Source organism: Cebus imitator, unplaced genomic scaffold (genome assembly GCF_001604975.1).
Source record: "Cebus imitator isolate Cc_AM_T3 unplaced genomic scaffold, Cebus_imitator-1.0 Scaffold4, whole genome shotgun sequence".
In the NCBI taxonomy this organism is placed as follows: domain Eukaryota; kingdom Metazoa; phylum Chordata; class Mammalia; order Primates; family Cebidae; genus Cebus; species Cebus imitator.
This window is the reverse complement of record NW_016107319.1, coordinates 3,152,897-3,167,540: the sequence shown is the minus strand read 5'-3', so window position 1 is coordinate 3,167,540 and position 14,644 is coordinate 3,152,897. Positions and strand designations below refer to the sequence as shown.

The window sequence follows — 14,644 nt, the reverse complement described above, 5'->3', positions numbered from 1 at the left end:
TCAAAAAAAAAAAAAAAAAAAGAACGTGAAGCTGATGGTTTGGGTGCTGGGGACAGGGACAAAAGGAACACAGCCTTTTCCCTTTCCACTGAGGTTCCTCAGAGGCAATAAAGCTTGATGGTTAGAACATAGCGCATGGCATCTGGACTCAAACCAGCCCCAACACTCACCTCTCTGATCCTCAGAATCCTGGTCTGTAAAAAGTGCACACTGCTAGTACTTACTTCTCAAGGTTGGACTTGATAATGTCTGTCAAGTACCTAGCATATAACCAGGCTAGGGGGAAAGGTTCAAAAACGGTAGCCATCACTGGGTGCGGTGGCTCACCCCTGTAAGCCCAGCACTTTGGGAGGCTGAGGCAGGGGAATCACCTGAGGTCAGGAGTGTGAAAGCAGCCTGGCCACCATGGTGAAACCCCATCTTTACTAAAAATACAAAAATTAGTAGGGTGTAGTGGTGGGTGCCTATAATCAGCTACTTGGGAGGCTGAGGCAGGAGAATCACTTGAACCCGGGAAGCAGAGGTTACAGTGAGCCAAGATCAAACCACTGCAGTCCAGCCCGGGCAACAATAGTGAAACTCAGTAAAAAAAAAAAAGGTAGCCATGATGATCATCATCTCCTCATTATTGTTCATCTCTGTTGCATTCCTATTAACTGGCTGTCTTGAGAAAATGGAAACTCCTTAAGTAGGCAGGCTGCTCAGTGGTTAATGATGGTAAAACAATCTCACTTGCCTAACCATTTCGCCTAAGTGTCACTTGACTGACAGGGTGGGTTATTTTGGGGAGAAAAGAAATCAGTCAAGCTCTCAAGTGCACCGTCCCTGAAAGGTTTCTATGACAACACGTACCTGGATGTTCCGGGGGAGGGCCAGCTGGGAGGAGTTCACAGCTAATATCAAGAGGGGGTCCCACCTGGGGGCTGGGGGCGGTCCTCCTACTGTTCGTCTTTTTCCGGCTGCGTTTTCCCAGCCCTGACTCTGTATCGCTTTTCAACCTCTTCACAGTCCTGTAGGGTAAGTACTATTATTCTTCCATCCATTTTACAGATGAAGTAACTGAGGCTCAGAGAAATTAAAGCTTGCCCAAGGTCAGCTGCTCATCACATTTCGGATCATCTTAGACCTTTCTGGGTTTCATTTGTCAGACTAGAGGAGTTAGACTAGAGCAAGGTTTGTCAGCTTCAGCTCTGCCAACGTGCTGGGCCCAGTAACCTCATGTCATAGGAGACTGTCGTGTGCATTGTGGAGCATTCAGCAGAACTCCTGGTCTCTACCCACCCGACGCCAGGAGCACCTTCCTGTCCCCCACCCCCACCAGTCATGACAACCAAAAGTGTCTCCAGATGTGGCCAGGTGGCCCCAGTTAATAAGCACTGGGCTAGCCAATAATTTTTACTCTCTTTCCTTACACCTGTACATTCTAAGTTTTTTAATTTTTTTTTTTCAGAGTCTCTGTTTCCAATGCTGAAGTGCAGTCGTGTAATTTCAGCTCACTGCATCTTCCGCTGGGCTCAAGTAATTCTCCTGCCTCAGCCTCCCAAGTAGCTGGGAACACAGGCATGCGCTACCACACCTGGCTAATCTTTGTATCTTTAGTAGAGACAGGGTTTCACCATGTTGGCCAGGCTGGTCTCGAACCCCTGACCTCAGGTGATCCACCTGCCTCAGCCTCCCAAAGTGATGGAATTACAGATGTGAGCCACCATGCCCGGCCTAATTTTGTTTTAATTTTTATGTTTTCGAGATGGGATCTTGCTCTGCCACCCAGTCTGGAATGCAGTGATGCTGTCTCAGCTCACTCAGTCTCAAGCAACGCTCCTGCCTCAGCCTCCCAAGTAGCTAGGACCTAGGCACACACCACCACACCAGGCTAATTTATCTATATTTTGTTTTTTGTAAAGATGGGTCTCCGTATGCTGCCTGGGGTGGTATCAAACTCCTGGGCCCAAGTGATCTTCCCACTTCAGCTTTCCAAAGTGCTGGGATGACAGGCATGAGCCACCATGTCTGGCCCACCCTGAAGCTCTTTCCCAGGACCCTTCTCATGTGATCCATGTGTGGTCATGTGACATCGAGGTCTTTGGTGCAAGGATCCTGAGCCAGGTGCTCAGGAAATCAAAATGAAAATCATCATACCTGCTCCGTCATCCGACACGGCTCACGGTATCTCCCTGTTTTATAGGCACAGAAACTGAGGGTCCTTGGGGAGGAGGGACCACCAGGGGTCCCACAGCCTGTGAAGGAGAAAGCTGGGTGGGAGTCCTGCTGGACCTGGCTCTAGGGCAGGAGTTTCCACCGTAGCCTCTAGGGAGTTCGAGACCAGCCTGGGCAACATGGTGAAATCCCATCTCTACTAAAAATAACAAAAAAATTTAACCAGGCAGAGTGGTGCCCATCTGTAGACCTAGCTACTCAAGAGGCTGAAGTGGGAGAATCACTTGAATCAAGAAGACGGAGGCTACAGTGAGCCTAGACCGCACTCCATCCTGGGTGGCAAGAGTGAGACCCTCTCTCAAAACAAAACAAAAATAGCTGAGGCTCAGAGAGGCAAATGCCTGAGAAGGAACCGTGGGTCTGACCTTGAACCCTGGTGACTCCGAGTCAGGAGCTGCCTCCGGGACCCTGCGTACAGCCTGGCACCTTCCAGGCAAAGCCTCTCCCTTTGCTGCCTCTGAATTCAGCCAGAGTGAGCGTTTGCATATACTTCATGTCTGAAAACTTCCAGGATTCCCAAGATTCATTTCACAAAGACTTTTCCCATAGGACAGGTATTTGAAACATCAGGTTAGCAAGTACCCACCTTGAACAAAGCATCTTCATAGCATGCTCAGTTTGTAAAAGAAAAAAAAAAAAAAAACCAACTCTTGGTTCTAATTTGCTTCAGCTCCATTAAACACATGCTGAGCCCTGCTGTGTGCCAGACGCTGTGCTGAATACCTGGCACCGGAAGACCAATGGGGCCCAGGACCTCTTCCCAAGGAGCTGCCTGGCCCCTGTAATAGACCATTGAAGAGCCTGAGGCTTGTGTGTAGCATTTGGTCAGCAGTTAAATGTAGAGGTAGGTATACGTGAGTGAGTAAATGGATGAACAAATAAGGGTGTGGATCAGCTAGTGAATTAATGACTGAATGAATTAATGAAGCTGACAAGTGCTATTACAGAAGTGAGCACAGACTGACAGCTCAGCAGAGAGGCATTTAGAACCTTATCTGTGGCCAAAGGTAAGGAGAAGCCAATGTCTGCATAGCATTTTCTATTTCTTTGCAAGTTCACCTGTCTTCTATCATCATCTGAGACTCAGCCTGAGGGTGTTCTTTGGTTGCTTGAGTCTGCTCAACCTGAAAGGGACAGGTGGCCAGAAGTGCTGGGGAGTTGACATCCTGAGCAAGCAGTTCTTGGCCAGTGACAGGGAGTAGTTGGTGTATAAATACCCCAGCTCCCTATCCCACAGTGGGATTACCCTGAGGTGACTGTTCCGAGCTGGCTCCCAGCGTTCCTCAATGGAACAAAACTCCAGACACCCACAGTGAGTGATTGTTTGCTAGATAACCCACTCTTTATTATCAACCCACCAGTACCTCCTGGAATCATCCTGAGATCACCTCCCAAATAAAGCACTCAAATCTTTGTCTTGGGGTCTATTTCTGTAAGAACCCAAACTGTAAGAGTGATGATGACGATCATGTTTATAGCGAATATTTGTTGAGTGCTTACTACATGCCAGCCACTCCACTGCCTGCTACATGCTCTGAGGCATTTCTCCCGCCGTAACACTGTCACTGAGATGCGGCCATTATGATCATCATCCCCGTTTTGCAGATGCTGCTGAGGCTCAGAACTGAAGTCATCCATGGAAAGTCACGTAATTCTACATTGTCACAGCCAAAACATGAGCCCAGCCCTCCTTAACTCCAGAGTTTGAGGATGTAACCACTCCTCCATGCTCGCTCCTGATTTTCATCTTCCATTGCCCGCAGGGAGGAGAGATGAGGACGAGGGGGAGAAAGGATGCCTAGGCTTGCTTTCTCAGTGGGGAAGAGTTCAATCCCCGTTCAGGTTTTGTTTGTTTTTATGTTAACAAAATTAATAAAGTTGTTTTATTTATTTTAAATTTTATTTTATTTTTATTTTATTAAGTTTTAGGATACATGTGTAGAACATCCAGGTTTGTTACATAGACATACATGTGTCATAGTGGTCTACTGCACCTATCGACCCATCATCTAAGTTTTAAGCCCTGCCTGCATTAGGTATTTGTCCTAGTGCTCTTCCTCCCCTTGCCCCCTGCCCCGTGATAGGCCCTGGTGTCTGATGCTCCCCTGCCTGTGTCCATGTGTTCTCATTGTTCAACTCCCACTTACGAGTGAGAACATCTGTTGTTTGGTTTTCTTTTCCTGTGTTAGTTTGCTGAGAATGATGGCTTCCAGCTTCATCCATGTCCCTGCAAAGGACATTATCTCATACTTCATTTACAGCTGCATAGTATTCCATGGTGTATATGTGTCACATTTTTGGGGTTTTCTCCTCCTCTGTGAAGTTTCAGCAGAGAGTTCCTGGACAGCATCTCAGGGCCAAGAGCTCCCCAAGAGAGGGGTGTGATGTGTCCGGGTCCTCCCTCGGCATCCTGCTGTCCTTTTCATGCAGTGAAATTGATATGTATTCTCAGAACACCTAAAGCCTGCCAAGCGCTGTCAGAAGTAAAGTTATCAAAGATCTCAGAAAAGACGTACACGTTTAGCTATTTTCCCCATCATTCTCGGTGAGGAAGCTACACTCCCACTGACGCCTGGAGATGCCACAGGCGTGTATTGTCAAGAACTGGGGTGAATAGGCAGGGTATCTCTAGCCACAGGAGGAAGGAACCCAGGATGTACTAAGCTCCTTCTACGTTCTTGGAACTACATCCACATTAACTCAGGCAGCGTTTCTCAAGCTCAGCACCACTGACATCTTGACCTTGAGAATTGTTTGTTGTTCACTTCCTGCCTTTAGGAAGTCCTGCAGAGCATGGGGGTTGCAGTAGGGGATGACCCAATTCCCCGATCATTTCACTGTCTTCAGCTAGAAGAGGGAGTGCACTGCCGTGCATCTTTTGGGCTGGCAGTGCTGAAGGTCCTAGGCATCACCATGACAGCAGAACAAAGCCCTGACGTGTGTGTGTGACATGTCCGATGCAGCAGCTGCCTGTTGGGTTCAGAGATGTTACCTGAGATGTTCAGAGGACGAAAACTGGAGGCAGCCCTGGGGTCTTCTAGGAGCCTAGCACGAGGGCAAAAATGCATGAGAATGAGCACAAGATAATCCCATAGAAGCCTTCCTCTTAGCATTCGGGCCTCATATTAAATGTCGCAGCCTCGTGACAACTCCCTGACCATCATGGCTGGTGTACTGACCCTGATCCCGGGCACATCGTGTTATTTTGCATTTCCTTAGAGCATTTACTATCAGAAATTAGCTTCCTAGGCTGTGCACAGTGGCTAACACCTGTAATCCCAGCAATTTGGGAGCCAGGGTGGGAGGATCACTCGAGACCAGGGATTGTAGACCAGCCCGGCCAACATGGCAAAACCCCATTTCTACTTAAAATACAAAAATTAGCCGGTATGGTGGCACACATCTGTAATCCCAATTTCTTGGGAGGCTGAGGCATGAGAATCACTTAAACCCGGGACACAGAGGTTGCAGTGAGCCGAGATAGCGCCATTGCACTCCAGCCAGCGTGACAAGCAAGACTCCATCTCAAAAATTAAGAAAGAATGAATGAAAGAGAGAGACAGAGAAAGAAAAGAAGAAAGAGATAAAGAAAAGAGAGAGAGAGGGAAGGAGGATAGGAGGGAGGGAGGGAAGGAACTTCCTTATTTACATGTTCACCATCTTATACACTGTCTCTCAGCCACAGAATGGAAGCTCCATGGGGGCAGGACCACAATCCCCAATGCGTAGAACAGCTCAGCACCTGGCACAAATGTGGTTTTGTTGACTGAATGGATTGATGGAAAAATGACTAAATGAATGAATGAGCTGTGGCCCACCTCTCACAATCAAGCAGGTAGTTTGGTGAAACTAGTACAACTACCTACAGGGCCAATGCACAGAGCCCACCGGGGACCAGGAGCAAACTTCCTTTACTTACCCCACCCAATGACCCATTGTGGTATGTACTTTTTTCCTTATTATGGTAAAGTACAAATTGCACAAAATTAGCCAACTTTTACCATTTAAAGTGTACAATTCGATGGAATTAAGCACATTCACAATGCTTTTTTGGTGCTGCTGTTTTTGAGACTGGGTCTTGCTCTGTCACCCAGGCTACATGGAGTGCAATGGTACAATCTTAGCTTACTGCGACCTCTGCCTCAGGCAATCCTCCCACCTCAGCCTCCTGAGTAGCTGAGACCACAGCCACACACACCACACCTGGCTGATTTTTGTATTTGTTGTAACAATGGGGTTTTGCCACATTTCCCAGACAGGTGTCAAATTCCTGAGCTCAAGGGATCTGGTGGCCTTGGCCTCCCAAAGTGCTAGGATTACAGGTGTGAACCATCGCAACTGTCCTCCCACCCCATGTTTTCTTCTAAGAATTTTATAGTGTTAGGTCTTATATTTAAGTCTTTGATCCATTGTTGGGTTAGTTTTTTTAATACGGTGTGAGGTAAGGGTCTGTCTTCATTCTTTTACATGTGGAAATTGTGGTAGATACCTTATTCAATTTACAGATAAGAACATAGATACTGAGAGGGAGTAAATGACTTGTCCAGAGTCACATAGCCATTGGGAGATGGAACTACAATTAATATTAAGTCTGATTTCAAAGTTGATCCCCTTTCCACCACATCAAAATGCCCTTTATTATTTTGGATAGATGATATCTCTTTATTATTTTGTGAGCAGGGGATGTGGAAATCACAGGCCTAGCCAATAAAACATGTGCTTTAATCTGCCTCTGGACAAGTTCTTCCTCCTTTGTGGGTCTCAGTCTCCTCTTCTGTACAATGGGCTGCTGATGTCTAAGAGTCTTTCCTCTTCAGACCACTGGTACCCTTGGAGCCTCATTCACCATTGCCTTCATTTTCATTTCTCCTCTCCAGAGTGTGATGGGGGCCTTCCCAGCTAAAACTGCTCTTCTGGAAGGAGCTCCATGGATAGGCACAGAGCATGATTGAGTCCTCATCCCAGGCCTCAGCCAAACTCTGGAAAACACTCTCTGCATTCCCTGGCAGACATCTGCAACCCCAAGCAGCTCCATAGGAAAACTGCAGAATGGCAGAAAAATGCAAGGGAAGCCAATGTGGAAAGGGCTTTTCCACCTGCTGACAGTTTTCTTCACAAGTATCACAGTGAAGCTATTTGAGAATCAGCTTGCAAAGCACCTAGCTCTAAATAGCCCTCTCTCCCCGTTCCTTAAAGAGAGACAAAGCAGCTCTTCCCATCCCCTAGAAGTACCCTTTTCCAGGGCCCGACTTACAAGTGGGTGCTCAATACCTAGTTGAATGAATGAATGAACAGATGAATGAAGATTACTACACACAGCTCTTATTTCCCTTGACTGCCTTAGACCAGGACACGGCAGCTTTTTCTGAAAAGGGCCACACAGTAAATATTGTTGGCTTTGCAGGCCACGCAGTCTCTGTCACAACTACTCAGTTCTGCTGTTGTAGCTTAAAGACAGCCATAGGCAATGCATAAATAAATGTGTTCCAATAAAACTTTGTTTATGCACAGTAAAATTTGAATTTTATACCATTTACATGTGTCACACAACATTATTCTTTTTTGACTTTTTAAAAGCGATTTAATATTTAAAACCAATTCTTAGGTCATAGGAAAATAGATGATGAACTACATTTGGTCTATGGGCTATAGTTGCCAATCTTTGGCTTAGACCCTTTAAAAAAATTATTTATAAATAGAGATGGGGTTTCACCATGTTGGCCAGGCTGGTCTCGAACTCCTGACCTCAAGTGATCACCCACCTAGGCCTCCCAAAGTACTGGGATTACAGGTGTGAGCTGCCACTCTGGGTCCTTTGGTTTAGACTTTTGCTTTCTGTTTTTCATTTTAAATATTTTCTTCTTAGTACCAGAGTAATATATGTTCATTATAGAATAATTAGAAATTAGTGACATTGTAGAGATTATCCTCTATTAAAAATAAGCCAAAGGGGGGAAAATAAATTACCGACATGCAAATAAAGTAATATTAGAATAATCCATAATTTCAATACACAAAAAGAACCATTTCTCCTACTGAACATGTAGTTTTTCACTCAGCATTGCTAGCTAGCTATATTGGTGCTTTTTGATATGATATCCACTAACTACCTGTTACTATTAGACCTCAAATTAAAATTAGATACAGGCTGTGTGTGGTGGCTCACACCTGTAATCCCATTACTTTGGGAGGCCGAGGCAGGCAGATCACTTGAGGCCAGGAATTTGAGGCCGACATGATGAAACCCTGTCTCTACTAAAAATTTAAAAATTAAACAATTAGCCAGGCATAAACTTGAAATCCCAGCTTCTCAGGAGGCCAAAGCAGGAGAATTGCTTGAACCTGGGAGGCAGAAGTTGCAGTGAGCTGAGATCGTGCCACTACACTCCAGCCTGGGCAAAAGAGCAAGACCTTGGCTCTAAAAATAAAATTAGATACAGATAAAACACAGTTCTTCAGTTCACTAGTCATTGCTTTTTTAAAAAATTTAAATTTATTTTTCCCTTTTCCTCCTTTATTATTATTTTTCTTTCTTTCTTTTTTATTTTTGTTTTTTGAACACCTTGGATACCAAGATTAGTCATTTCAGGTGTTCAGTACCTACATGTGGCTAGTGGCTACATGGGACAGCACAGATACAGATATAGAGCATCATAGAAAGTTACATTACACAGCACTGATCTAACTCTACTTCATAGATTTTTTTTTTTTGAGACAGAGTCTCACTCTGTCACCAGGCGCCAGGCTGGAGTACAGTGGTGCAATCTCGGCTCACTGCAACCTCCACCTCCCTGGTTCAAGCAATTCTCCTGCCTCAGCCTCCCGAGTAGCTGGGACTACAAGCGCGCACCACCACGCCCAGGTAATTTTTGTATTTTTAGTAGAAATGGGGTTTCACCATGTTGGCCAGGATGGTCTTGATCTCTTGACCTCGTGATCTGCCCACCTCGGCCTCCCAAAGGGCTGGGATTACAGGCGTGAACCACCTTGCCCGGCCTACTTCATAGATTTAACAAAAAGTAAGATAGTACCAAATATACTGTTTTTGCGAGTATCTTTGTTCACCTAACATTTTGAGATTATTTTGCTTTGCTTTTGAGACAGGGTCTCACTCTGTCACCCAGCTAGAGTACAGCAGTGTAATCTTGGTCCATAGTAGCCTCAGACTCCCAGATTCAAGTCTGCCTCAGTCTCTTGAGTAGCTGGGGCTACAGGCATGCCTCATGTTGCCCGGATAATTTTTGTATTTTTTGTAGAGACAAGGTTTCGATATGTTACCCAAGCTGGACTTGGACTCTTGGGCTCAAGCGATCCTCTTGCCTTGGCTTCCCAGAGTGCTGGAATTACAGGCGTGCATCACCATGCCCAGCCCCATTCAATATTTGATACCTATGTTTATTGTTTAATTTCATGCAACAATTTCCCTCTGAGTCCCTGCTATTGTGCATTTAAGCTGTTCCCAGTTTTTCCCTGTGATAAAGAAAGTGGCAGTAAACTACTTTAACATTTAATCTACCTTTCATTGTTTTCAGATAAGTTCATAGGGATTGGATTGATAGATCAAAGGGTCAATTTACCTCTAAGATTTTTAAAATAGAAATACCCAATTTCCTTCCAGAAAGGCTGTGATCCTACTCCCATCTGCAATACATGAAACTCCTTGAAGTCTTTGCAAATAATATTAATTCTAATAATAAAAACAAGGTTGTGCGGGGCTCGGTGGCTCATGCCTGCAATCCCAGCACTTTGGGAGGGTGAGGCAGGTGGATGACGAGGTCAGCAGTTCAAGACCAGCCTGGCCAACATGGTGAAACCCCATCTCTACTAAAAATACAAAAATTAGCTGGGCGTCATGATACACATCTATAATCCCAGCCACTCAGGAGGCTGAGGCAGGAGAATCACTTGAACCTGGGAGTTTAACTTGCCTTTCCTTGACAAAAATGTCATCTCCCATGTATATTGGCCACTGTATTTCTTTGGGCAGGTCGAGGGTAGTAAAGGGGATGATCTTCATGGCTTTGGTTTTAATTAAAAAATTGCTAGATTTTCAACACAGACCCCATCAGGTTCTTCAAGTAAGGTGACAGTTACCCAGGCTGGAGGCAGTGGTGCCATCTCACCTCACTGCAACCTCTGCCTACCTGGGTTCAAGCGATTCTTATGCCTCAGCCTCCCACGTAGCTGGGATTACAGGCGCATGCCACCACCCCCGGCTAATTTTTGTACTTTTAGTAGAGACAGGGTTTCGCCATGATGGCCAGGCTGGTCTCGAACTCCTGGAGTCAAGTGATCTGCCTGTCTCAGCCTCCCAAAGTGCTGGGATTACAGGCATGAGCCACTGTGCTAGGCCTCAATTATTCTTATTTACTGCTTTGTGTGTATTTGTTGGGGGGAGGGTCCCCAGAGGTGACACTAGGAAGTGAATGATTTGTTTGGCAGCTTTCTATTTATATGTTTATGTTAATTCCTTAATTTCAAGGACTATAGCTCTTGTCTAATCAGAGATAGGGCAGCCCGGATTCATGGACAGCCGCAGAAGAGACCTCAGGGTTCGAGACTCCAGCTGACCAAGTTGTCAGTGATCAGGCTGAGTGGGGAGAACCAAGCTGAACTCTTTCTGCCTCTTTTAAGGTCTGTAATCTCCATCCATCCATTCACTCATTATGAGCACTTGGCGATTGCCTGTTGTCTTGATGAGCAGTTCTTTGTGTCTTTGATTTTCTCACTGAAAGATTGCATCCTCTTTCCAAATACCTCTAGAAAGCTGTGGGGGCTATCCATCCGTCACACCTGAGCATTAACTAGCTTCCACGAGGCATTTTCTACAATGGTGGAAAGGCACCTTCATCACATCTAGGGTCTTGTTTATACCCACGAAGGAGGTACAATCTCTGTTGTCCCAATTTCAGGAAACTGAGGATCAGGAGGCGCAGTGACCTGCCTGCCCCAGGTCATGCAGAAGAAGCCACCTCTGACTCCCAGCGCCCTGTTTGTTTTCCGGAGCGCTGGGGCCAAGCAGAGGAAAGTCTCTGGCAGCAAGAAGGGCTAGGAGGGCCCTGAGCGCCGAGGTGGGGAGTGAGGTGAGGAGGGTGGGACGCTCCTTCCCTCTGCAGCAAAGGAAACCGTTCCGCAGCTACACTCGCTTGCAGCCCTGAGGGTGTAAAGGGCCCATTAAGATCCAGGTTAAATCAACCTATGGAGCTGCCCCCACCAGAGGGTCGGGGGTCCCCACAACTTGACGGGGGTCCTCAGCCGTCTCCTCCCTAGCCCCAGCACTACCTCCCAGCCCTCGCGGTCGCTCCTCCCAGCCCCCGAGTCGGTCCCGCCCCAGCCCCCGTCTACCCAGCCCACGGAGGCTGGACTCTGCCCCCGCCCCGCCTGCCCCTCCCTCCCGGGGGCGGTGGCCCGTGGCGGGCGCGCCCATTGGCTGCGGCGAGAGCGAGGGTCGGGGCCGGCGGCGCTGATTGGCTGGGGCGCTCGACGGAGCCAGAGAGTCCGGTGAGTCGCTGGGGGAAGCCGAGCAGACACCCTGCGCTGCCGGAACTCGGAGCGCGCATCTCGCTAGTCGGAACCCGGGGGATCGGAGCCCGCAGATCGGAGCCGGGGCCTGGAGGTGAGCTCGAGGCGCCCGGTGGCTTGGGGCGGGCCCTTCCGAGGGGAGCCGACAGGAGGTCTCTAGGTCTCTAGAGGAGGTCCTACTGCCCTGCCCCCAGGAAGCAAAACCGGGGCATCTTCTCCTAGAAAGGGAGCCCTCATCTTCCCAAGACGCGGGGCCCCTCCCCCGAAAAGAGAGGGGCTCCCACCCCCCAGAGAGCAAAATGCCTTCGTTTTTCCTTCAGAAATAGGCCTCTCCTCCTGGCCCCAGCTGTAGGCAGAAGTCCTCTCCCTTTTACCCCTTGAGATAGAATGTGGCCCCCAAAAGTAGTTCCTAGGTCTCTAGAGCCCCCTCACCTCTTGGGAGACTGATGCCCCTTCCCCGTCCTTAAAAAACTAAGTTTGGGTGTTTTCCTTATCCCTTCTCTTTCAGAATAATGGGGGTGTTCTCAGCTCATAAACTACAGTGACCTCCACCTCCATGACAAATGAGAGCTCTCCCCCCATCGTTAGGCAAGAAAATCCCAGAGCAGAGACTCTGCAAGTCACCCTCCCACCCAAGATACTGGGCTCTGGAGAGATAGATGATTCACCCTGAGCCCTGCCGGAGACCCCTCCCTACCCGTTAGAGAGGCAGGGTGGCCCCTGACACCACCACTAAAGGCTTTTGGGGATTTCCACTCTCCGCCCCCACCCCGTAAAGATGTGAAATGAGGGACCTTCATACTCAGGAGCAGGGCAAAGGTCTGGCCACCCCTCCAGGTCATCCATCTCCCTCCACTCCTCCCTAGCCCTTTCACTGAAATCCCATCCTAGTAAGGCCCTGCACCACCCTCCCACCGCTCCCAATCCTGTCCTTCTCCACCTCATCCAACTCCATTCCCACACCTGGCTGCCCCACGTGTTTCGTATCCCCTCACCTTCCCTCACCCACCCTGGCCAAGATAAGACCAGAGGAGGTTCAGTGAGATTTAGTAAGACTGGAACTCTTAAAACTGAGATCCAGGGCCTGGAGACCTTTCCAGGAGTCATCAAACCCTGACAGCAGAGCTGTCCTCTGAGGCAGCAGGACAAGCAGGGACCACCCACCTCCTCTCCCCTGCTCCCCGCCCCAACACACGCACAAAGGCCTGTGTTCATTGCATCCTCTCTTGAGGCAGTCTGAGAAAACTGCTAGTCCTCTTCCAAGAGGGCCCCTATTTCCCCTTAAACTCCTGTGTACCCTCACAAGTACCTGTGGGCATTGCCTGGTGGAATTCCCTGAGCACTCACCCAAGAAAGATGGGTGCTGCTGGGCCTATCCACTAGGCAGGAGACAGTGTTAGCTTTGCTGCTTTGATGAAGCTAGACTAAGGGACAGGATGTTGGCGACCCAGAGTGAGGAGGGGGTGGAGGGAGCTCTTCTCTGGTGGGTCAGGTTGGGAGGCAGAAGAGGGGGAGGCAGTGAGTCGTGCCTTGCTCTTTTGAGCCTGTGCTGCGGCGTGGAGTTACAAAGAAATGTGTTTCCTGGAGGCCCAAAAAGGTCAGTCCTGGGAAGAGGTCAGTGGCCCGGTCTGGAGTCCTACGACCTAAAAGGGCTTTTACATTAAAGACATGGCCCCTTCATTTGACAGTTAAATGCACAGAGGCACAAAAGGGGAAGAGACTTGCTCAAGGTCACACAGCCTGTGGGTGACAGCTGGCCCCAACCCCTTCAGGACCCTTATGGTGCTAGGATGCCTGACACAAGCCCCAGTCCTCACATTTACAACGGAGACTGGGGGACGGCTGGGCCCCAAGTCCCCACTTGTCAGAGAAAGCGCCGAGGCTCTGCGAAGGTCATGAAGCCCGGAGGGAGCAGAGCTGGAACTCAGCGCCGTCGTCCAGCAGGCTGCCTCGTGGATTCCATTCCTGGGTGTCGGCGCATCCCTGCTTACCCTGTGTGATCTCTGTATTGAGGCCGTTGCCAGATCTAGGCTTGCCAAAATCCAAATTGACCCAGGATAGCTAATAAGATCAGTTGCAGCTAATGAGAATCATGCTGGAGTGGAGGCTGCTGCAGGAACCTCAGTTGCATAGCTGGGTTTGCTCCAAGAACTTTGGACAGGCCCTGAGGATGTCACGTTCCTTCCCTACAAGGTCCCCTCCCTCTTAGCCCATGCCCATGCCCTGTGGCTTTGAGTTCTCTGCACATCCTCTTGTCTCTGTCTGGAGCCCTGCGTCTTTTCTCCTGGGGCATTGCATGGGGAAAAGAGCTGAAATTCTGGCAGTTTCTCTAGGACCACCCAGCTGGGCAGCAGGGACCGAGTTCCTACAGATGAGTCTGAAGTAGAGGCTCTCTCTGTTTCTGCCCCTACTCGGTTCCCAGCAAAAGGATTGGTGGTTGTGACCCAACTTTGCCAGGGCGAAGTTCAGAGCATGAGGGGAACCAAGGTAGAAAGGCCAAGAGGTTGGTCCCTGGAGACATCTTATCTGGCTCTAGAGCACAAATCTGCCACTTAGTGTCTGATCTTAACCTCTCTGTGACATATCCTTGAGGTAAAATGAGTTAATCCTCATAAAATATTTAGCACACAGAAAATGGGCAGAAACAATGATTGCAAGTGCAAAGTTATCAAAACTCGGAAGTGTTGGAGGGGGGTGCTTATGCTTTAAGGCAAAACTTGTAACCCTTGCTGTAATCTGCCAAGGCTAAGGTGCTTGGGGATAAGGCGATGTCTTCCCCGAGAGACAGTGCAGCATGCCGAATGGACCACAGACTCTGAAGTCAGAGGGAGCAGAGAGTTGGCCTCTGGTAGTGGCTGTCTGTGGAGCCTAAGGCAAGCCGTTCATGTCTCTGAGCCTCAGTTCC

At 48.5% G+C, this 14,644-nt stretch overlaps 1 protein-coding gene across 1 annotated transcript in view; it reads left to right on the top strand.

Moving 5' to 3' along the window:
- Window positions 1-11,687: 11,687 nt before the first annotated feature.
- The window catches only part of ABAT (4-aminobutyrate aminotransferase), a 116,534-nt gene continuing 113,577 nt past the window's right edge, over window positions 11,688-14,644 (top strand). Inside the window, exon 1 of the mRNA XM_017533784.2 lies at window positions 11,688-11,833. The gene's annotated coding sequence lies outside the window, so the exon portion shown is untranslated. The remainder of the gene's footprint in view (window positions 11,834-14,644) is intronic.